Source organism: Rhamphochromis sp. 'chilingali' (assembly GCF_963969265.1).
Source record: "Rhamphochromis sp. 'chilingali' genome assembly, chromosome: 5".
NCBI classification, from domain to species: Eukaryota; Metazoa; Chordata; class Actinopteri; order Cichliformes; family Cichlidae; genus Rhamphochromis; species Rhamphochromis sp. 'chilingali'.
Genome location: NC_137932.1, coordinates 22,951,063 through 22,976,479, shown reverse-complemented (window position 1 = coordinate 22,976,479; position 25,417 = coordinate 22,951,063). Strand labels below are relative to the sequence as shown.

The window sequence follows — 25,417 nt, the reverse complement described above, 5'->3', positions numbered from 1 at the left end:
CGCGTCCCGCGACCCCAGAGGGTTAAATTAGTTAAAATGAATTCACAGATGCAGAATTTGTTCTACAATTCATCATTTAAGTAGAATCCTTTATTTCAATGTGTGTGGCTCTTGTGGTCCTCCATACTTTACACCCATAATGGTAATAGGCAGTGGCGAGAACATAACTGCTAGCGACCATTTCAAATATCGTTAAAAAGAGTAAGTTACTTTGACCATTTTTAACGTAAGTTAAATACAAAAAATTCCCACTAAAACTCAAATTAAATGATGCCACAGTAAATAGCCCACAAAATGAAGATTTCCATTGAACAGTAGTGCCTTTTATCCGTATGTTAAAAACCGGATAATTCTTTTAGGAAAAAACAACAACAAAACAACGTTAAATAAAGCTTACATTTCAAGCACTTACAGATTAATTCCTAAAGGCAAATTTAATATCGAAACAGCTGGTATTTCAGTGCTCTAATGGAAACTTGTTCATGTCACATAACATTGACATCCACTTCTTAACCCTCTTTATAAAAAGTACACACAATCTTTAAACCCTTGTTTAATATAATCACTCACCACTGTAGACGGTAGATTTTTCACTACATACAAGCTTAACTGAGAAGCTGAAGCGCAGTCGATGATCTTTTAGGGAGCGGAGTCAGATTGATGTACTGTTAACGTGGGGATGTGTCGTGAGGAGGTGCCGTTCACACGTCTGGAGTTTTTCTTTCTTTATCCTGAGTCAAGATTGTTCTACTTTAAGAGAGATGAGTGGATAACTGAATGGGAGACAGAAAGCCCGTCATCAGTTGCCTTTAAGGCTAGCTTCACATATAGCAACAGCAAATGGACGCTCTAATTCCCCTGCACAATGTTGCTGAAGTCAATAAAAATGGCAACAAGGCAAATTAATCACTGTGGAAAAAAAGAAAGACAAATTTATACCGTTATTGGAACAAACTATGGAAAATAAAAACATTTAATGGCAGATTATTATTGCTTTTACTTACACTTATTATTTAATCTACTCATCTGTTTACTGAGATTATATTTTGGCCTTTATAATGGTTTGGATGTCAATACCAAACATTTAGAATCAGAAAAATAAAATGAAATCTTACAAGTTTTTTCTGCTAATTTTTATTTCCCAATGTATTAATTATTGCCAGATAAACCTTGTTCCTTTCCTCCTTCTTTTATTAGGTACACTTCCTTTTTCTTCATGCTTGCTTCTTTCTTGACACACATGCAACACAGCTGAGCCTGAACTGTTATGCTCATACGAAACAGACAGGCAGCGCTTATGGTGACAATTCTAGAGTCTATTAGGGTCCTTCAACCAACAAAATCCCATGTGAAGTGTGTGAAATGGTAGCTGACATCGCTACTGTTTTCAAAATACAAATATAAAATATGACAAAAATGTAATTCATGAATGGATAAGTTGTCCTAATGTAGTTATCTTAAGCAAACATTGCTTATTTGCGTGAGGCAATGAATTTGCATATATATATATATATATATATATAAAAATACCAATTTTTATTTAAAATAAACAAAACATAACAATAAATGTCATGAACTAGCTGTGTGCTGGTAAGAGAAGACCCAAATGCAGACTCACAGAGGCAAAGAGCAAACTCAAAAAAAACACAGCTTTATTTGCTGGCTGGGAGAAACAATACAAAACTACACTGGAAAAATAAACTAAGCACTAGGGATGGGTACCGGTGTCCGGTGCCATGATGGCACTGGTTCTGTCATAAACGGTAGTAGCCAGACCGAAAAGCAGCGCACATTTCGGTGCTTTATTTCGGTGCTTTTTTTTCCTGAGCTGTGATACACTTCTAGCCAATCATTTTACGTTTCCGAGGATAGTAGGCGGGTCCAGGTACGTACGTTCTGTTAGAGCAGAGCTACAGATTAAAAATGTCCAAGGCGAAGCGGTCAAAAGTCTGGCTGTACTTCACAGCAAAATATGCAAACTCAGCAGCAACAAGTGCTTTAAGCTGATACTGTGATACTGTCAAAGGAAGTAACACCAAGAATTAAACAGCTGGCGACGCATAGCGTTTTTTTTAAAAGCCCAGAAATGCGCCGTATTTGATAGCTTGCTGCGAGACCTCACACCGTGCACGTCGGGTGGGTTGCCAGTTATCGGACCCGGAGCAACATCCCCCAAAAACCCGAAGAATAGAGTCCTGGCCCCTAGCCCTGCCAGTGTAGCAGAAATGATGAGGATGATGATGCAGCAGCAGCCGTTCTTCTCTGCGTGAGTAGCTAATTTACGTTGAGTAGGCTAACCACGTTATTACATTAATGCATGTAAGGTGAACTAGCAAACATCATCATAGCTGCATGCGGCTGTCTTCTTGTTTGATGGCAGATGCTCCCTTCACCCTGGCCAAAAAGGCTAAAATGACCAAAGAAAAAGTGGGAAACAGCTAAACATGAGAGGTTTTGGACAAAGTTTGTGTTTTTTCCATTGTTTAAGCACTGCTTCCAGCCAAGAGTGATGCCATATATGCCACATAGCTACAGAAAAGGCACACATTGTTATCTTTTTACAAAAAACCAGCTGAACATGAGAGGTTTTTGGACCAATTTTGTGTTCTCCATTCTTTAAGCACCGGTTTGAGCACCGTTTAAGCACCGGCACCGTTTCAAAAGTACCGATTTGGCACCGGTATCGGATAAAACCTAAACGATACCCATCCCTACTAAGCACACAGAGAGGTGCACACAGGTAAACACACACCGTACAACACAACACAGAACAAGGAAAACACAGGGCTTAAATACACTGAGGGATAACGAGGGAATGAGACACAGGAGCAAGGTGCAGGTGGGAGTAATCAAACATGAAAAGACCAAAGCAAAACCACAAACACTGACATGAGACAAGGGAACGTCACAGTAACAGGAAATATAACACAAAGACGCTGACTTGACACTGAACAAACTGAACACGGAGCAGAGAGACAGGAGTGACAAAAGACACAACTCACTGGGGAGGCAGAAGGAACATGGAGACAAGGGTAACTAGACACGGGACATGGGGAAGGCAAAGTAACAGGAAACCTATACATGAACTACAATAAACAAAGAACATAACTAAAACCAACAAAAACACTGGGTCAGAGACCCAGTACCGTGACAATAAAACTCATGTGCTGGAGCCTTTATTGGCTGCTTGGGATTTTACATAATGGAAAAACACTTTTTAATATCATAAAATCATCAGGCCTAAACTGCAGATATACAAACACATACATGCACACTGATAAAGCAATAAACAATCTATGAAAAAATATAGTGCAACATTCTGGGTTAGAAATTAAAAATTAAAATACAGATTATATTATCACTGTTGTTAAATCCTGGGAACTTTAACAAAACAGAAACCCTCTTTCATTACACAAGAATGGAAAGAAAGAAAGAAGTTATCAAAGAAAAAGAGATTCTGTGTTTTTTCCTGTTTTTTAGTCTTTTGGTTTGTTGATGTTAGCATAGAGGTTGCTGGGAGCAGGTCCAGGAGAAGAGACTGAACATATAATGTAGGTCAAAGCTTCACCTTCTTCATCGTCTTTATGGGGAGCCTGAAAAAGAATACACAGCTTTTTTCTTTTTTTCCTTTTTGTTTCCTAACCTGCCCTGTCTGGGAGCTTTAACAAACCTTTTTGTTACAAACACATTTACTTTACGGCTCCTCTTGTGAGCCAATTTCTTTTTATTTTAATATTTTTTGTTTTTACATATGAACAGATAAGGACAAAATTACTAGCCTCTCGATGAAATGTAAAATTTTTGTCAAAATTTCCCAAGGGTTTTTCTTTAAATCAAACATAAATAATTTCCCCTTGCACACCATAACATAACTATTTCAGAAAAACACAAAAATGTCCATGTTCAATATTTTCACTTCACTGAAAAGCTTTGAGCCAGAGGCCGGCCGTCTAGGAATGTAACCACAGCAGACCCCACTACATGAACATGCTTTGCATTATCTTTATTCATTGGTTGCTGTACAAACCCTTAGCTGCAGTTTCTTTGTGCACAGCCTGACACACCAACAACCACGACAGGAGTTAGCCCACACTTTAAATTGGCGAGGTGTGTTGCCACTCAGGTGCATCCACCACCCCTGCAGCGGCACTGCAGACCACGCCCTGCCACAAGGTTCTTACTCCTTACTATATATGGATGCTTGGCCAGGGTTCCTCTGCTTAAAGAGTGAGAACGTGTTGCACCAGAGGATACTCCAGGAGACAGGTCAATAACTACGCCAGATCTTCCAGCCATGTGCCCTAAAACCAATGGGTAAGCAGTAACTACCGACAGGGATCAGTAGGAGGAGAAACCCCGCCACCTTAACAATCAAATTACCTGAAGACCTGGACAGCTGTAGGTGGTCTCAGTGTAGCTGAGGGAGGCGTAGAACAACATCTTGAAGATCAGCCTGCACAGTGAAGACAACATAAAGACTGCTCAGTAATGTATAAAATGCAGATTCAACATATAAGTGAACAAATACATGTTTGATCTCACAGATTCCTGAATGGTTCCTGGAGCAGACGAAGTTACTGCAGAGTTTAAATTCTGTTCCTGAAACAAACAGGCAAATATATGTGTGTGTGTGTGTATATATATATATATATATATATATATATATATATATATATATATATGGCATAGATATGGATATTCATTGATCCTTATGTGAGCTTTTATCAGGTTTGCCATGAATTAGTGTTTTGATCCTGATGAGTGCCGCCTCTTCATGAGGAGAACTGTGAGCTCTAAAATTTCTGTATAATCCGACATGTTTGTGTTATTGGGAAAGGTTGTTTTATTGCAGACATTCCAGCTTAATTTTCTATTTATTATCTGTCTTGTCCTAATGTGTCGTGCTGTTTTGTTGTTCTCGTGGCACAAATGAAGGAAAAAATCTAAAATTATCTGTTTCATTCTGATTAATAAACTGACCATGTTTTCATCCATCTGTGCTTTTTTCCCTAAAAATTAGAAAATAAGGAGTCAACTTTAACTTCCACAAACAGAATCCAGGTTTATCAACCTTTCTGTTTATATGTGAATAAATCCCACCAGCTCTTATCCAGATGCTGACGACAACAACAGCTGCTATAAGTGCTACTAAACCCAGGGCCACAATGGCAAGCCTGTACCAGGACAAGTCTGGGAAGAGAGTGAAAACATGAAAAGTATATTTTAAATGTATGTTTAAGTACATGATCTGAAATATCAGAGCATGCCTTTAATATTTACTGAAGTCTGTAGAAAGAGAGAGATATTGTTGCCATTACCTGGTAATTTTCTCAAACCATTCATGATTTCCAGCTGTTTTGTTGTCAGACCTCCTTTAATGCCAGATTCAGTCATTATTTCCAATTTAATTGTTGCTGCTGCATATATTTCTTCACCAAAAACAAAAGAATAAAATTGAAAGGATCTTTCATTCTGTATGTTCTATAACAGTTAAATGATTTGTTTATGTATCTTCATCTGAACAAAGAAACAAAACTCTGGCAACTACTCATTAGGAAGCTGTAAGAGTTTGCTTTGTATATGTAATATTGTAAATTAAAACCCATAAATGAAGTCATTACTAACACCAGTCTGAATGACTTTTGATTAAACTTTGCTCATTCACTAACAACAACTAACATTTTCTCCTAAAATTCAGAAAGAAAAAGACTTTGCTGAAAAATTGATACAGAATATTGTTGACATTACCTGGTAAGTTTGTTGAACCATCCATTTCCAGCACTTTTATTGTAGTCATTGTGTCTAATTTAACTGTTGTTGCTGTATTTGTTTCTTCACCTGAACAAAAAACAAAATTCAGTGGCCCTTTCATTAGAAAACTTTCTGTATATTCAGTCGATTAAATCTTCAGATTAATAAAACAAGATAATATCTTAGGTATTTAGACAAAATAATGTGAATTTATTTAATAAGCTCTTCAGAACCTCTCCTGGTTTCTTACCTGATGAATGATGGCTGAAGGTAAAAAGCTGCTCTTTGTTATTTTCTGTTCTTTTTAAGCTACACTTAAAGTCAGAACTTGATATGTGACCATATGTAAGGTTCAGAAATGTCACAGTAGCAGAGCAGGAAGACTGTGATGTTTTTAAATTTGAGTAATCTCTATCCAGATCTCTTCTGTTATGGATCCACTTCACTTTGTGTCTACACCGATCAAATGTCAACACAGAGCAGCTTAAAGTCACCTCATCAGCGTTCTTCTTTTCGGTCACTGGTGAAGATGAATTGCAAGAGAAAAATGAAGCAAGAACACATATTTATTTTCATATATAATGAAAATATGCTGTTCCAATGACACCACTTGAACTAAAATATATTGTGGTGTAAATACTTACTGACGACAACAGACAGATAAACCACAGCATCTGGACCTTGCTGTCTCCCTGGATTACCTCTAAACTGTCTGCAGGTGTAACGACCAACATCCTCAGCTGTGACCTTCTTTATAACCAGTGAACATTCTGCTGTAACACTCAGTCTGTCTGATTTGGCTTCTTCTTTGATTTGTCCAAGATTAACCAGCTCTACTGCTGGTGTGCCTCTTGAATCTCTGAAGATCCAGGTGATAGTGTCACAGTTGTGATGAATGTTGAACCGATTTTTACAAGGCAAAGTGACTTTATCTCCATCTCTGACAGTGAAGGCAAGCGAAAGATCTTCACTAAGTGCTCCTGAGAACATGAAAGAGAAACAAAAATATTACCATTACTTGTGCAAATGCAGATAATTTACATTCTTGTGCACAGAAAAAATGTGTGCACCAAACTCAGTTTTGCTGTAACAAAAGCACAGCTGTCTACATAAAGATTTCAGAATAAAGTAAATCTGAAAAGAAGTTGGAAAAAAATTGTTACATGTTAAATGTATCTTTACCTTTAAACAGAAGCCCCCCCCCCAAACATTTTAATACTTGTAGGTACATGTAGATCTTCCTTTCCTACAGTTGCATTATGCATAATGCACTGTGAGCCTGGTTTGAAATAGAAATGCTGAGTAGGGAAAACAGTGTCCCATGGGTCACAGTGGCCAAAAATATATTATATCAAATGGTAAATGGGCTAGTTCTTATATAGCGTTTTTCTACTCTGAGTTCTCAAAGCACTTTATATGCTTTTTGTGGTTTAATACATGAAATAAAAAATTTTTTAGGGTGCTTTACCTAAACAGTTCTCATATTTCGCATAAATCGCATCATTTTGTGCAATTACTGTTGATTTAAAAAGTAAAGAAATATAAATAATGAGACTGGACTAAAATAAAGTCTTTACTCTAATATGCAGTGTCTTTGTTTATTTTCAGATCTGAAAATGTATTTTTAAAATTTGTTGTTGATATTAAGTAAAAATTATGTTTTAGAGTATTTGTAAAGGATACCTTACCTGAATAAAGAAGCAACAAAAATAGAGAAATGTTGAATAATTTGTGATCAATCATCGCCTTTTGTTCTGGTTTTCCTTCTCATCTTGTCACAACTGCAACTTGCGAACTCTGTTGTACTTGTCAAAGACAAATGTCTATCTTCTTTACTTCCTGTCTCCTCTTCATTCACGCTGTGGTTATTTTTAATGTTGGTAGGTCATATGTATTCCCTTAGTTTTTACAAACGTGTAGATATGAAAGAAAAAATGAACTTACATCCTTCTTTAACCAAACTGAGACAGCAGTCTTACTTACTTTAATGGAGGTAAATTAGAGTAAATCTACAGGATATAAAAATATGTGCTGTAGAGGTTTATCTCCACTGAAGCCACAGCACACTTCCTGTCCACTGCCATATATAGAAATATGTACTTGTACCAGCAATGACATTACATTGTGCAGTGTGACATTCTGTCTTGTGCAAACTCATATTGCATATTGCTTCAGTGTTTATTAAAGAACAGAATCCATGCTGATGACAGTGATCAAGACTGTGTTCTCAATGATTTACCTTGTTTGCTGGTGCTGATGTAAAGACCAGTGGTAACCGTAGCATCAAATGTGTAAACCTGAGATTGTGTTGTAACAATGTTACATTGTACATGAAAGCTATATTGGATCTGATTGCCTAATTCAGTAGTGTTCAGCATGGTGATGGCTTGCTTGGGGATAAAATCTGTTGCTTAGTCTGTTAGTTTCAGGTAGACATTCAAACAGTACATGACCAGGGTGAGCTGGGTCTTGAAGGATTCGATTAATGTTCTTGAGACAATGGGAGCTGTGCAATTTTTCAAGAGAGGGGAGAGGACAGCTGACTATCTGCTAGGCCAGCGGTCCCCAACCTTTTTTGTGCCACGGACCGGTTTATGTCCGACAATATTTTCACGGACTGGCCTTTAAGGTGTCGAGGATAAACACAACAAAATAAAACCAGTACCGGTACCAAAAAAAGGAAGATTTATTCATAACACACAGGGAAAGACCCAGGGAAACCCAGATAAAAATGATTTAAAAAAGTAATAATGATAAAACTGATAAAAACCATGAAAACCATAAACTTCACACCTGAGTCTCAACTCTCGCGGCTAGGTACCAAATGACTCACGGACCGGCCCCGGCAGCGATAAGAGGACACCAACAGTTTCTCAGGGATGTTATTCTGTCTGAGAACCCTCAGAAAGTAGTTTGTTTCTTTCTTTCTTTCTTTCTTTCTTTCTTTCTTTCTTTCTTTCTTTCTTTCTTTCTTTCTTTCTTTCTTTCTTCCTTCCTTCACAACCTCAGGAGTGTGTGTTTGGCAAGTCTGGTCCTTCCTGCTATTGACTCCCAAGAAGCAGAAGTCTGAGACTCTTGCCATACAGACCCTGTTGATGGTGACTGGCAGGATGTCATCTGCAACAAGTTCCTTGGTCTTTACGGTGTTCAGGAGCAAGTTGTTGTCCACGCTGTCAGCCACTGGGCCATAGGCAGATGCATCCCCCCCAGAAATTTGTCCTCAGGCTACAATCAGTCTTACGGTCAGTAAGACTAAAATAGTGCTTCTACTTAGAAAAATCCAACATTTCACTTCCTTAGTCACTTCCTCATTTTATGTTCCACTTCTATTTTTATTTAAAAGGGAGTTGTTCCATCTTTGCTGGATTGCTCTGCTCGTTTCTCTGCTGGAGAAACTCTTGCTGGAGAGCAGTGGGCTGGTTTGTGTTCTTAGAAGAGAATCTGTGTGGACTTGTGGAAAACACTAACTTGTAGAAACCAAGAACTTCTCTAGTGTTGATCTTCTATTTGAACTCTAATTTAATGTACAGTGGGGCAAAAAAGTATTTAGTCAGCCACCGATTGTGCAAGTTCCCCCACTTAAAATGATGATAGAGGTCAGTAATTTGCATCAGAGGTACACTTCAACTGTGAGAGACAGAATGTGAAAAAAAAATCCATGAATTCACATGGTAGGATTTGTAAAGAATTTATTCGTAAATCAGGGTGGAAAATAAGTATTTGGTCAATACACGTTAATATCTATTTTTTTAAAAATCCGTTTTCATAAATTACTGCCAATTTACAGGGACTCACACAGCTGAGTTGTTGCTTCCTCTTTTTAAATTGAGGAAACCCAATTTTCTTAAAGATGAGAAGCTTTTTCACAGAAGCAGCAATCTGATGTTTAAGTTCTCTTTTTCTTTACTTGATGGTAGCATAGAGGCTGCTGGCATCCGTGGAGGAAGCTTTAACAGTGGCGTAGGTAACTGTCTCACCTTCATCACTGTCATTTTTACCCCGAATCTGGAAGCACACAGAGCACAGGATAGTTCACCAGATGTAACACAACACAGTGAAAACATCATTTATAAATGCACCAATGAAGCTGAAACTCTGATCATATACATTACTTTGTTTTTATTGTGGGTCTTGTTGGCATAGGTGATCGAGGCGTAGGAAACACCATCTTCTGGATCCACCTACACAGTGAAGAGTGTTACTACTACTTTTAGCTTACTGCAATTACACATTCTTGAACAAATTGAAACAACAGCTGCTCTGGGTGTGGTGTGGGCAATCTTACTGTTTCCTGGCTGGTTTCTGGTGCACACTTAGTGACTGCAGGGTTTGAGGTCAGGCCCTGAAGAAATAAATATGTAAGAACTGATTTAATTCTGGTCTCTGAAGAATTTAAGCATCACTCGTCTAGTGTATGCGTTACATCTCCGCAGCTTTTAAGTTGCGTGAAATATAAATATATACAGTGGGGCAAAAAAGTATTTAGTCAGCCACCGATTGTGCAAGTTCCCCCACCTAAAATAATGACAGAGGTCAGTAATTTGCACCAGAGGTACACTTCAACTGTGAGAGACAGAATGTGAAAAAAAAAAAATCCATGAATCCACATGGTAGGATTTGTAAAGAATTTATTCGTAAATCAGGGTGGAAAATAAGTATTTGGTCAATAACAAAAATACAACTCAATACTTTGTAACATAACCTTTGTTGGCAATAACAGAGGTCAAACGTTTACTATAGGTCTTTACCAGGTTTGCACACACAGTAGCTGGTATTTTGGCCCATTCCTCCATGCAGATCTTCTCGAGAGCAGTGATGTTTTGGGGCTGTCGCCGAGCAACACGGACTTTCAACTCCCGCCACAGATTTTCTATGGGGTTGAGGTCTGGAGACTGGCTAGGCCACTCCAGGACTTTCAAATGCTTCTTACGGAGCCACTCCTTTGTTGCCCGGGCGGTGTGTTTTGGATCATTGTCATGTTGGAAGACCCAGCCTCGTTTCATCTTCAAAGTTCTCACTGATGGAAGGAGGTTTTGGCTCAAAATCTCACGATACATGGCCCCATTCATTCTGTCCTTAACACGGATCAGTCGTCCTGTCCCCTTGGCAGAAAAACAGCCCCATAGCATGATGTTTCCACCCCCATGCTTCACAGTAGGTATGGTGTTCTTGGGATGCAACTCAGTATTCTTCTTCCTCCAAACACGACGAGTTGAGTTTATACCAAAAAGTTCTACTTTGGTTTCATCTGACCACATGACATTGTCCCAATCCTCTGCTGTATCATCCATGTGCTCTCTGGCAAACTTCAGACGGGCCTGGACATGCACTGGCTTCAGCAGCGGAACACGTCTGGCACTGCGGGATTTGATTCCCTGCCGTTGTAGTGTGTTACTGATGGTGACCTTTGTTACTTTGGTCCCAGCTCTCTGCAGGTCATTCACCAGGTCCCCCCGTGTGGTTCTGGGATCTTTGCTCACCGTTCTCATGATCATTTTGACCCCACGGGATGAGATCTTGTGTGGAGCCCCAGATCGAGGGAGATTATCAGTGGTCTTGTATGTCTTCCATTTTCTGATGATTGCTCCCACAGTTGATTTTTTCACACCAAGCTGCTTGCCTATTGTAGATTCACTCTTCCCAGTCTGGTGCAGGTCTACAATACTTTTCCTGGTGTCCTTCGAAAGCTCTTTGGTCTTGGCCATGGCGGAGTTTGGAGTCTGACTGTTTGAGGCTGTGGACAGGTGTCTTTTATACAGATGATGAGTTCAAACAGGTGCCATTCATACAGGTAACGAGTGGGGGACAGAAAAGCTTCTTACAGAAGACGTTACAGGTCTGTGAGAGCCAGAGACTTTCCTTGTTTGAGCTGACCAAATACTTATTTTCCACCCTAATTTACGAATAAATTCTTTACAAATCCTACCATGTGAATTCATGGATTTTTTTTTCACATTCTATCTTTCACAGTTGAAGTGTACCTCTGGTGCAAATTACTGACCTCTGTCATCATTTTAAGTGGGGGAACTTGCACAATCGGTGGCTGACTAAATACTTTTTTGCCCCACTGTAAATAAATGGCCTGAACTTCTATGATCGAGTCCTGCATTTGAGTGTTGCCTGTTTAGTGATCCCTGAAAGTTTTCTTTCTGAAAGCATCCTGATGAGACTATTCAACACTGTTTATTTCTTTATTTGCATATTACATTATGTGTGTACACTAATATTCAAAGCCCAATAAGCTCATCAACAAATACGAGATGCAAAGGAACAGATGTAAAGCATAAAACAGATACATTTATTACTGATATAGTTGATATAAAGACAAACTAGCATGAGTTATAGCCAGTGTTACCAGTCCCATTCTGAAGAAATCACGGTGTCAATGAAAGCTCCACAGAGGCAAAAAATAAATTGCTGAAGAGGAGCTGGTCAGGTGCTCCAAAAAAGCACTATCATCCCTTTCAGACCTCCTCATCATTGGAGTCAACTAAAATTGTCCATAACAAGAACACATAGGTTTTAACAACTGAACAAAAAATAATTTGCACAGAGGTGTTCTAACTAAGAGATAAAATGAATGTTAACATGGTTGTCCAACTACAAAACAAGAGTTGATGTTGACATTGATGTTTTTGGTCAGTGGGTCTGACAGAAGCAGCACGGTCAGTCAAACTCCATCAGAAGAGCAGACATTTTCACAGTTTACTGCTCCATCGTTTTCATTATTACACACCTTTAAAAAACAAAATGGCATTCTCACACATCAATACCATCTGACAAGTCTAAATTTTGTGATCTTTGGGCATCCATTACTCTGCTTTTAGTGATTATTACCCAACAAAATTAGATTATAAAGGTATATTTGTCATTACAGTTTATTCATTTTGTAGACAACCTTGCCCAAGTCACTTCAGAAAATAAGTGCATTAAAGGTCAAGTTAGCATGCACTTGGTCCACAAAGAAAGAATGTAATAAATATTTAATAAGTCTACTTTAAAAACTCACAGTGTTTGTATCCATTTTTGCTGGTTTCCCTGACAAGACAAGACAAGACAAGACAAGGACTCAACTTTTGCTTCCACAAACAAAATTCAAGTTAATCCATCCTGCTTGGTAATATTCTGACACTTAACTCTTTTGTATATGATGATGATGACCACAACAGCTATTAGGAGTGCTAAACCCACAGTCACAATGATAAACATCCACCAGTCTGGTAAAGAATGTAAACAAGAGTCTAAGGAGCTTGGAAATAAAGCGACTGGATGTAAAATTCCTTAAAGATGTTTCAACTCTCATCTAAGATGCTTCTTCAGTTCATGCAAACAATATAACACAAACAAGAGAAATCTGTTTGCTGATTTATGTTCTGTTTAAAACAAATTAACATAAGAGGGGGAAAAAGAGGCAGCACACGTCACAACTCGGGCTACATCATCAAATTACTGTTTTATTGATCTGCATCTTCTTCCTTAATAATGAATATTGGCTAATCCTGTATTGCAATCCTTAAGCTTAAATTTCAAACTAACATTTTAACTACTGATTTTTAACTACTGATTTTATCTATTGTTCTGATTTTATCTGTTTTGCTTTTACATACTGTTTTGTTTGTTTGTTTGTTATTTAGTTAGTTTGTTTGCTTGCTTGTTTTAATCAATTTTAAATCATGCTTTTTATTTGTTTTTGTTTCTAATGTCTCTGTAAAGCACTTTGAATCACCTTGTTGTTGAATTGTGCTATACAAATAAACTTGCCTTGCAATGATATTAAGAGCTACTTATTAATATCAGTTTGAAGCTACTTCCACTTACATAGATACAAGCAACATAAAACATTGCATATAAAGGAGTGACATGAATACACGAACAAAAATCAGTTTAGGAAAAAGTAGATATCAAAATAGAAAAACAGTACATTTCTTCAAAAATGTCATTTAGATGATTTTAAATGGTTATTCTTACCTGTTTTCTTACTCTTACTTGGCGACAGTAATCTTACAGATGTACCACATGTCTGTGTACAAGATATCTGTCATTACCTGGGATTCTGAGAGATAAATTGTTTCTTTCTTTTTTCTTTTTTAATCTAGGCTTACAGTCTCTCTTTGTCAAAAACATGCAGACTACTGTTAATCTCTCAGTGCTGTTGTTTGACCCAAAGGTAAATACAACTCATCAAGACAACCTGGTTGTGTCTATCTCAGTTTATTTCAGATTTCATCAACAACTCTGTCACTTGGAATAGACTCCACCCAGCTATGATTCTAATCTAGATATGTGCTTAACAAAATCTGTGGATGTGTGACCTCTGGGTATCAAGAACTGATGAAAACATTCCTCCTGTCACATACTCCTGTTTTTGTCCTTTGTTTCTCAGCCGTCATCCTGTGTTCTTTCTCTCCTCTGCCTCATTTTACAGTTTTATCTCACTCGAAATGTGTCTCCCACCATGTGAAGATGAAACGGATGATGTTAAATATTCCCATGTAATTAATTTGTCTAAGAACCCGGAGCGTTAAACCCCAGCAATACACATAGAAACTCCTGATCGATCTCTCTGACTCAAAGCTTCCCTGATAGTACAAATGTCCTCCATCTGTAATGGAGTCTATTTTGTCTAGCAGCTCGTGGACTTGGAGCCTCTCATCCATCTCTTCATTGTTGAACACGTGGTACAGACCGCTGCAGTTTTTAAGCAGTTCCTTCAGGTTGTTGTCTTTGCTGACAAACTTCTCTATGTCAATGGTGTTTTTCAGTCGGTCTCCATATGTGAACAGGACCATGGTGTGTTTGGAAACGTCAGGACTCAGCATTGTCTGCAGGCTTTTCAGCCCTTCCTGCTCTTGTTTGGTGAATCTTCCGAGCTGGAGGACGAGGAGGAAAACGTGAGGACCTGGAAAGCTCAGCTTGAGTGCTTTTAACATCTCTGCTTTCACCATGTTTATAGACAACCGAGTGCTGAAGAGTCCAGGAGTATCGACCACAGAGATTCTGCGACCCTGAACATCAGCTTCTAGTTTCTGACTACACAGAGTCACTGGGCTGGAACTGATCTTACAGTCAAACGCCTTCTTTCCCAGGATGGTGTTTCCCGCTGAACTCTTCCCCACTCTCTCCTGCCCCACCAGCACCACCCTGAGGCGTGAGCCTGAAACAACACAGGTCATCAGGTGGCGTTACACCAGTGTATCAGTATGCTCACCACCTGTGCACATAATAGCTCATTTTATAAACAGCAGATAACAATAAAAAGCATTTCAGACAGCATGTGCTTTTTCTCTTGATGTAATTTATTTTAAAAGGATCACTTTAACATTTTTTAGACTTAATAATCCAGAGGGGCACATTTGACCAAACGTCCGGCCTGTTCCAGCCTGTTTGCTTTGATCACCTTTGAGTCCATCAGTGGCAAACAAAGTGACACACACACACACACACACACACACACACACACACACACACACACACACACACACACACACACACACACACAGAGTTATCAATCAGTTATTGCTTTTGAATATAGGAACATAATTAAAAGGTTCAGTGTGGATAATGTGTTCTACTGACATACAACATAAGGACATGTCAAGGGCTGCAGACAAAAAAATCATAAAAATAATTAATGAAACAAGATGCTAATCTATATCTGTATCTGAGCAGCAATCAGCCTTATGATAAAGATAATATGGTGACAGAACAGGAAAAATAAACAATATTTATGAAATATAGTTTAAAGTTTATCTAAATTTTTCATAGGGCTGGAATGATCTAACTAATTACTGCAATCCTTTGTGTTTTACTGTATGTTGCATCCTGTTTCATCTTTCACTCTGAAATATATATCTTGTTTGGGAACCCCGGCATATGCAGCTGCAACAGCAGCTCCAAAAGCAGCTCCAACTCCAACTCCAACAGCCGCTCCAGCAGCAGCTCCAGCAGCAGCAACTCCAGCAGCGGCTGCACCAGCAGCAGCTAAACCTAGACCTCCAGCAGTAGCTCCAATAACAACACCCTTTAGAACAGCCTGAATAAAGGAGTTGTCTTCCTCTGCCTTTCTTCTTGCTTCTTCAAGATTCATGTCTGGATATTTTTCCAGAAGTTCTTTAATCTTTTGTTTTATGGCTCTCTCGGCCTCTTGGAACATTTCGTTGGTGTAGAAGCCTCCTCCATTTAGTTGAATCATTGCACTGATCTTCAGCAGCAGCTCTTTAAGCTGAGAGGGATCTCTGTCATCATTGTCAAAACATGATGATTTCTGTGACACTGACTGATGAAGCGGCGGAGATCTGGATTCTCATTAATTAATTTTTCTATGGAGGAATGTCTTTTCTTCAGCTCATCTCCATGGGTAAACAGTACCATGGTGTAACGTGATGCCTCTTTTCCAAATATTGTCTGAATGATTTTCACTGATTTTTGTTCTTCTTTTGTGAATCTGGTTGGCTGGAGCACAACCAAAAAAAACATGTGGCCCAGGAGCAGCAAAGGACATGCATCGAGCAATCTCTCTCCTCACCTGCTCTTCAGATTGTTTTGTGTCACCCAGTCCTGGTGTATCAATTACAGCCAGTTTAAGGCCACCAAACTCTCCCATCTTTTTCTCACACACTTCTGTCACTGAGGAAGAAGTCAGCTCAGATTTAAAAGCATCTCTTCCTAAGATGGTGTTTCCTGCTGCACTCTTCCCAACTCCAGTTTTCCCAACAAGTACAATCCTGAGATCTGTGAGAGAACACAATGATGTTACCTGTTTGCCCCCATCAGTTTATTTTATCTACAGTGGTCCCTCGCCATAACAGGGTTTACCTTTCAAGGTCTTGCTCTTTCGCTGATTTTTTTTTTGCAATTTTGCATGCTTTTTCTTTTCTTTTCCCCCCCACACAAATGTGTTCGGCATCCTGATTGGCTGTAAACAACTGTCAATCAGTCTCCTCGTGCCATGTCTCCTGTACAGTACAGAATGCGTTCAGCTTGTCAAATTTACATAAATCTTCGATCGCTAGCAGTGTGACTCTGAAGTGCTGTACCGTCAAAGGCACCTGCGGTAGCACTCAAAAGGCAGGGGAAGATGCTAACCAACGCACAAAAAGTTGGACCTTTTGACATGCTAAAGGAAGCTAAAAGTTACCGTATTTTTCGGACCATAAGGCACACCAGGTTATGAGGCGCATTAAACGAAACAAAAGAGTCAGATAAGTCAAACTTTACTCAACTCGTTCTTCTTGCTTCATCTACTTCTGTCCCATTGATTCATTAATATTGAATTCTCTCACAGCTGCTCTATTCCCATGTCCTGCACCTGAAAACAGGGTTTAATCTTTGGTTTCATTCCATAATACTGGACTTATTTTTCTACGAAGGTTTGAACTTCGAGGGTGTTTAAACAAGAGAGAAAAGTGCCTGTCTGAGAAAAGTGTATAAAGTGTGTAGTGAGGGATTTTACAGCCTTAAAACATCTACAGTGGCTTGCAAAAGTATTCGGCCCCCTTGAACTTTTCCACATTTTGTCACATTACAGCCACAAACATGAATCGATTTTATTGGAATTCCACATGAAAGACCAACACAAAGTGGTGTACACGTGAGAAGTGGAACGAAAATCATACATGATTTCAAACATTTTTCACAAATAAATAACTGCAAAGTGGGGTGTGTGTAATTATTCAGCCCCCTTTGGTCTGAGTGCAGTCACTTGCCCATAGGCATTGCCTGATGACTAAATAGAGTGCACCTGTGTGTAATCTAATGTCAGTACATACAGCTGCTCTGTGACGGCCTCAGAGGTTGTCTAAGAGAATATTGGGAGCAGCAACACCATGAAGTCCAAAGAACACACCAGACAGGTGAGAGATAAAGTTATTGAGAAATTTAAAGCTTAGGCTACAAAAAGATTTCCCAAGGCTTGAACATCCCACGGAGCACTGTTCAAGCGATCATTCAGAAATGGAAGGAGTATGGCACAACTGTAAACCTACCAAGACAAGGCCGTCCACCTAAACTCACAGGCCGAACAAGGAGAGCGCTGATCAGAAATGCAGCCAAGAGGCCCATGGTGACTCTGGACGAGCTGCCGAGATCTACAGCTCAGGTGGGGGAATCTGTCCATATTAGTCGTGCACTGCACAAAGTTGGCCTTTATGGAAGAGTGGCAAGAAGAAAACCATTGTTAACAGAAAACCATAACAAGTCCCGTTTGCACTTTGCCACAAGCCATGTAGGGGACACGGCAAAAATGTGGAAGAAGGTGCTCTGGTCAGATGAAAATAGGAACTTTTTGGTCAAAATGCAAAACACTATGTGTGGCGGAAAACTAACACTGCACATCACTCTGAACACACCATCCCCTACTGTCAAATATGGTGGTGGCAGCATCATGCTCTGGGGGTGCTTCTATTCAGCAGGGACAGGGAAGCTGGTCAGAGTTGATGGGAAGATGGATGGAGCCAAATACAGGGCAATCTTGGAAGAAACCCTCTTGGAGTCTGCAAAAGACTTGAGACTGGGGCGGAGGTTCACCTTCCAGCAGGACAACGACCCTAAACATAAAGCCAGGGCAACAATGGATGGTTTAAAACAAAACATATCCATGTGTTAGAATGGCCCAGTCAAAGTCCAGATCCCCCCAGGCCACCCCGCTGGACACGCCACTGTCTACACAATGTTGATTCTTGGCTCCACCTTGCACTACAGCAATAACCTCCTCATTAGGTTGGCAGATAATACAACTGTGGTGGGTCTTATTAGTAACACTGATGAGTAGGGATGGGTACCGGTATCCGGTGCCATTATGGCACCGGTTCTGACATAAACGGTAATAACCAGACCGAAAAGCAGCGCACATTTCGGTGCTTCATTTCGGTGCTTTTTTTTCCCTGAGATGTCATACACTTCGGATTCTAGCCAATCATTTTACCTTTGCGAGCGTAGTAGGCGGGTCCAGGTACGTACGTTCTTTTAGAGCAGAGCTACAGATTAAAAATGCCCAAAGCGAAGCAGTCAAAAGTCTGGCTGTACTTCACAGCAAAAGATGCAAACTCAGCAGCCTGCAACAAGTGCTTTAAGGTGATACTGTGAAAAGGAGGTAACACCTCGAATCTGATGAAACACCTGGCGACGCATAGGGTTTTTTTAAAAGCCGAGAAATGCGCCGTATTTGATAGCTTGCTGCGAGACCTCACACCGTGCGCATCTACTGCGGGTGTGGTGCCTGTTATCGACCCGGAGTTAGCAACATGCACCCGAAGAGGAGAGTCCTGGCCCCTAGCCCTGCCAGTGTAGCAGAAATGATGACGGATGATGATGGCAGCAGCAGCCGTTCTTCTCTGCATGAGTAGCTTAATGTTGTTCGTGTGTAATTTACATTGAGTAGGCTAACCACGTTATTAAATTAATGCATGTAAGGTGAACTAGCAAACATCATCATAGCTACATGCGGCTGTCTTCTTGTTTGATGGCAGATACTCCCTTCACCCTGGCCAAAAAGGCTAAAATGACCAAAGAAAAAGTGGAAAACAGTTAAACATGAAAGGTTTTGGACAAAGTTTGTGTTTTTTTTTTTTTTCCATTGTTTAAGCACTGCTTCCAGCCAAGAGTGATACCATATATGCCCTATAGCTGCAGGGGATAACCCTTTTTATAAAAAACAGCTGAACATGAGAGGTTTTTGGACAAAGTTTGTGTTCTTGATTCTTTAAGCACCGGTTCGTGCACCGTTTAAGTGCAGGGATAGTTCAGTAGGTAGAGTAGTGGCCCCATGATCGGAAGGTCGGGGGTTCAACTCCACTGAACGGCTACCCTGAGGTACCCCTGAGCAAGGTACCGTCCCTACACACTGCTCCCCGGGCGCTGCATTGATGGCTGCCCACTGCTTCACTGGGTGAATGGGTTAAATGCAGAGGAACTATTTCCCCATGGGGACTAACACGCACACTTTACTTTACTTTAAGCACCGGCACCGTTTCAAAAGTACCGGTTTGGCACTGGTATCAGATAAAACCTAAACGATACCCATCCCTACTGATGAGATAAACTACAGGAAGAAGGTGAATCAGTTGGTTACTCAAAATAAATGGTGCTGCTGTGGAGAAGGTGAGCAGCACAAAAATTTCTGGGTGTGCACATTATACAGGACCTCTCCTGAACATGCAACACTGCATCACTGGCCAAGAAAGCACAGCAATGCCTCTACTTCTTCTGTAAACTGAGGAAAGCAGGATCCCCAGTACCCATCCTGTGCACTTTCTATCATGTCACCATTTTCAAAACAAAGTTGGCATATCATCCTGCAAACCCTGACTACAAATCTGTAGAACTCTGCCTATGGTTCCTAAGTGCTGACAGGGTGATCTTCTTGTAGTGTTGATCTTCTTGGGATGTCCACTTCATGGCCTGTCTCTGACATAGCCTTCAATTTGGAGATGGTAGTAGGACTTATTCCAAATAGTGATGCAGCTTGAAACTGCCCAATGGCACAGGCACTAGTCTTATGAATGATTATCGTCACCTGAAGTACCAGAAGCTCAAAACTAGAGTTAACAGCAGAATAAGCAATTTGGTATTGAGAGAGGAGATTTAGCAAGTTTTTCATTAGTTTTTTTTTTTAAAACATAATTAATATTTTTTTATGCAACCCCCCCCCCCCCCCCCCCAAAAAAAAAAAACCCTGTACAGTAACTATAACTGGTTCATGTAAACAGCAGGAGTTTTTGCAGTTGCAGTAGTTAGACTAAAAAAATGTGTCAGACAGATGGAGGAAATGCTCTGAAGCTGAGGTTTGAATTATTATTATTTATTGGTTTTTTTGCCTGTCCCGTTTGGTTCTTTTGGCATCAGAATTATTGTCTAAAAGCAAAGAAAGATGCCCAACGGATTTCCTTTACCAAATGGACCATCCCAGCCTTGCCGTATTGGTCTATTTGATTCACCTTTTATTGTTTATTTTATTTTATTTTCACTTGCTAAATACAGGATGGACTTGACTGGGGAAAAGAAAAGGGAGAAAGAAAGAGGGAAACAAAAACAGCGTTGAAAAGGAATTGTGATAAAGGGCTAAAAACAAAAACCAACAAAACAAACAGACAAAAAATACATATATCAATCACCTGGATCACCTGTTGAGAAAGAAAAAAGAGAAAACAAGCAAAAAAAAAAAACCCCAGACAGTAAGGTTTGAATTAGACACAAAGATTCAAATATTTTGGGTAGAGCTCAGAGTGACATGACTTTGTTTGCTCTTTTTTTTTTTTTTTTTTTTTTCCCAGAACAGATTTTTTTCCTGGATTGCTGTGCACTGAATATGAAAGCCAGATCAGTTTCTTTTTATCCCTGTGGTTACACAAGGCCACAAAAAGCACTTTTTTTTTCCTCTCTTGGCGAAGGCGGTCGCACTTTTCTCCTCTCCTCCTTCCCCTTATCTTCCCTGCTTAGCCTCTTGTGTCCTTGTCCTGTCTCATGTGTATTACTTTCCCTGGAACAGTCTCTCACTGTCGTTCTCTAAAACCTAAAAGAGAATTATGGATTTGATCAACTGGTCTCTGAATGCTATTGACACCCTTTTCTCAACAAGAAGACTGGGCTTGGGAGAGCCCGAGTGCCCTGGAGGGACATTCCCTGCCGGATACACGATGGACGGGTGGCAGAAATGGAGGATCATGTGCCTGGCGGGACTGTCGATCGAGGACGCTGAAGATATCTGATCGGAGCTGGCTTGGCCCTGGCTTATCAGAGAATTAATTCAAACACCCCCCCCCCCAAGGCTGCCCGCTGGAGATTGAAACGATGGGACGAGGTGCGACTTCTCACACCGGACGCAGCATGGTTAACACCTTGGAAACGCTTACAGCTGCCGTAAAGACTCAAAATAACACCATTGAGCGTATATTGGGATACATCAAAGAGAGGCCTGCTCAAAATGAGACCCTTGAGCGAAAGTTGGAACACATCGCAGAACGGCTCACTGCAGTTGTGGGGTCTCAGAATCAAAAGAATGACAACACCACGGGACGGAAGTTTGATACCATCATGGGAAGGCTCGCGGTTCTCCAACGGGAAATTGAGAGACCAGTGTCGGAGTGTTACAGTTTTTGCCCACTGCTTGAACACATTTTGCAAAACCCCGCTCTCTGTGCCAAAACTGTACACACAAGTACACATGACACAACACTGGGAAATATACCATTCACATCTGTGCCAAATTGGAACTCTACTCCCAAAACCTAAACTCTGCTGTCAAAACCTAACATTCCTTTGTCAAAATGTAACTCTGTTGACAAAATGACACATACTTGCATCATATGCAAACACTCACAGATCAGGGGGAACACACTAGTCTGCTGTACATAAAACACTGCAGTCCTTGATTCCCATTGTTTATTCAGAAGGCACATTTACAGGAGACACATTTCCAAACAACCATAAACGCAAATAGACCTACTCAATACTGTACATTGCAGTACCATGAATACAGGTACAGCAAATAAAACAACAACAACACAATAGTACTGCAATAGAAAAAACACTATACTGTAAACACAAAAAACCATGACAATTGTGCATAAGTGGGCTCATGGATCCCGCCGTCTGTTGGGGTCTGGCCACAGGACCTCATCAACATCGCAAGCAATGTCCTCTCCCGCTAGGCACCGGGGTAAATATCCTCTTGCTCTCCCTCCATCCATGCTTGCAAAGTTCTTGGAATGGCTACGCTGAGGGCTTTTTGTAGTTGGCTAATTGGTGTTCGGTTTTGCAAGTAGGTGCCTTCAGGTGTGTATTTGAGTGGTTGCAATTACCCGATGTGTTTTGTATTTTGGATACATGTGTTTTCCAAATGGCACCCTGAGATTTCATTTTGTGAGCGAAGTGTCTTATGTATGAAATAGAGTGTAGCATGCAGGACCATGTGTGTTGCATAAAGGGGTAGGTGTGTTGCATAAAGGAGTAGGAGTGTTGCATAATTGGTACTGGGGTGCAAAGCAGCGCTTTTGTTTAAGGTATGGGTACATGTGTTTGAGGTATGGTAACAAAAGCTTCACGTTGTGTTACTTTAGTCTGAGCATGGGTTTATAGTGTTCAAGCAACGGGCAAAAACTGTAAGAACAGCTTTGAAATTCTCCTGAGCTGCTCGCATAAAAGAAAAATCAACAACATCAACATGCAGACACCACGGCGCCAGCTGCGGGCCCAAGGCTGGAGCCGAACAAAAGCTCCCAGATAACGACTGTGTGTTGACTATTCTTCCCATTCCATGCAAGGCCACCTGGGTTGGCTGGCAGACTGTATACTTAGCCTGATAGGGCGGAGGACACTGTCTCAGCTGAACTCTGGACACGCGCACACACATATACTTACACTGATAAGCACGCACTCATCCCCCTCCCTTTCCAAATGCTTGTTTCCTGTGTGCCGCGCTGGAATGGTAGCGCTGTGCAGGATGACTGCTGTGTTTCCTTCGGATTTCTCCTCACCCCCTACCCAACCTTGTGGCTTGTCACGTGCTCCAATGTTGTACTGTGGACATTTATGTGCTCTCTGTGCAGAGGAGTTTTTTTTGTTTCCTGTTCTCATGCTGTCCTCCCATAGGTGCCCAGCATGAGTATAGGTCTCTTTTTCCTCTTCTACTTTCCCATTGTTGTGTACTTTTTCAGTGTTTTCCTGTAACGCTGCCGATCTCCGACCTGTATTCCCATGTGATGTCTATGTTGTGTGCGTAAGTCGGGGGGGTTTCTATTCCACTGCGGGGCAACCTGCATGTGGCCAATAGAGTCTTTCATTCAACAATGAGCTATTATACGAAAACCCGCTGAGAACATGTGAGTCCCCACATGTCGTTTTCACGTCCCACGTCTCAGACAAAGTAAAACGTGAGACACATTTCGTTTGATGTGGTGTCCAACTTGTGTCGTTTAGTTTATTTCAGTGTTTTATTTTTTAGAACACATGTTATACTTGTTTTAGCAGCTCATTTTTAACTAAAACTGTTATTAAGAATATTATGATATAGGATTTTAGTGCTGTTTGTGGATATTCTGAAGACTGATGTAAAGTTGTCTTCAGAAACGATCAAGTTATGTGTTTTTAATATTCATTTCAGCTGCATCCTAAACTCTATTTTATATATTATTCCAGTGTAACAAACAAATCAGTCTAGTCTTTACTGGAACCTTTCAAAATAATTCACAGTTGAAACACTCCAACTCACAACAGAGCATCCCTCCATCAGGTCCAACCTACTATCAGTGGCTCTAAGGTGCCTGTGCTGATAGCTCTAGGTCTAACAAACTGCATTCAAAACAGGTGGGTTATGTGGTGGCTAACTGTCCAAAGATATAATGGGCATAACAAACTTAAAAAAAAATTAAAAGAGGACCATGTGAGACATGTAAATCAGAAATTCTAGTAAAGTTTTTTTTTTTTTTTTCTCTTCTTTTTTAAATCTCTAGTAAATGGCCACACAGAGACCAAGTTCACGCGCTATTTGCATGCCACACATTCTGGAAACGACATTCAACCTGCAGCCATTTTGTTAAGGGCAACTGCCATTAGTGAAGCTAGACTGAAAAGTAATAGCCTGGACTGAAGTCTTAAAAACAATGGAGACATACCTTTTATGATTTAATTTTAACCTTGCCGTTTTTTCTCTCTCTCTCTTTTTTTTTTTTTTTTTTTTTAAACCTTGGATACTTCTTTTCTTAAAGAAAACTAATAAAATAGAGATCGCCCCGTGCTTTAATTCTGAGATGTTTATTATAGAAATTAATTTTAAATGAGAGTGAAAGTGATAAAAGTACACACCTTCCAATGCAGGTTTGCCAGCCATGTTTTTGTTTTTTGTTGTTTGTTATTTCCTAAGCAGTTGATCGAGTGTGTTCACTTTCTGGGGGTGACATTGAATAGTTTCGTTTCACTGAAAGAGCTGTAATATAGTCTGACCGTAAACTCCTCCCCAAGTGACACAAACAAGAGGTGGAGTAAATAACTTAGCTGCCCTCCAAATCCCGGTATGGCAGTGTAGGAAGTCAGAGACTCAAAAAATCACCCGTTTCTCTGAATCCGACTTAGTATTGATGATCACCCCCTGTGATTTATTTAGGCTTCTTCATCTATTAGTCGGTCAAAGGTTCGCTGTTATTTATTCACACACAGGAACAGAATAGACAAAAGATTCTGTAAACGAGAAATCCATTTTCCAAATCTGACTTGGGGGAGATATTACAGTGTTTAGAGATGATATATGTAAAACAAAATAGATGTAGTGATATCATAAAACGCCTCAGCAAGCGTGGTGTGAGACGAGTATTAATTAACTCTATTCACAATGAAAGTATATCACTCTATATTTAAACAGATAAAAATAAAGGCAAAGTATGTAAATACTTAAGAGCCCGTTCCCTTCCCTCTCCACCCTCCTTTATCTTTGAAGTTTCTGCTCTCCTTCGCTCTCTGGCGCCTTTTCCCTTGAGGCTTTTAGTAGGTGCAGCAGGTGAGCTGTTGTACACTTGTTTTCCATTTTCTTGTTTACCTCAGTATTTAAAGTTACAGTAGGTAAAAAACAAATCTTCACTACATCAGTTCAGCTGCTGAATTTGAACAGTTTAAAGTCAGACAGATGTGATTCACAGATTTGACCTAATAGTCAGGACACCGTGTATTTTCAGTAACG

General features: G+C 40.1%; 1 pseudogene across 1 annotated transcript; it reads right to left on the bottom strand.

Moving 5' to 3' along the window:
- Positions 1-15,556: 15,556 nt before the first annotated feature.
- On the bottom strand, positions 15,557-24,581 carry LOC308397215 (GTPase IMAP family member 9-like; annotated as a pseudogene). Its single transcript has 2 exons — positions 24,550-24,581; positions 15,557-16,482 (listed from the first exon to the last, which is right to left on the bottom strand). The product of its transcript is annotated as a GTPase IMAP family member 9-like (transcript).
- Between the last annotated feature and the right edge of the window lie 836 nt (positions 24,582-25,417).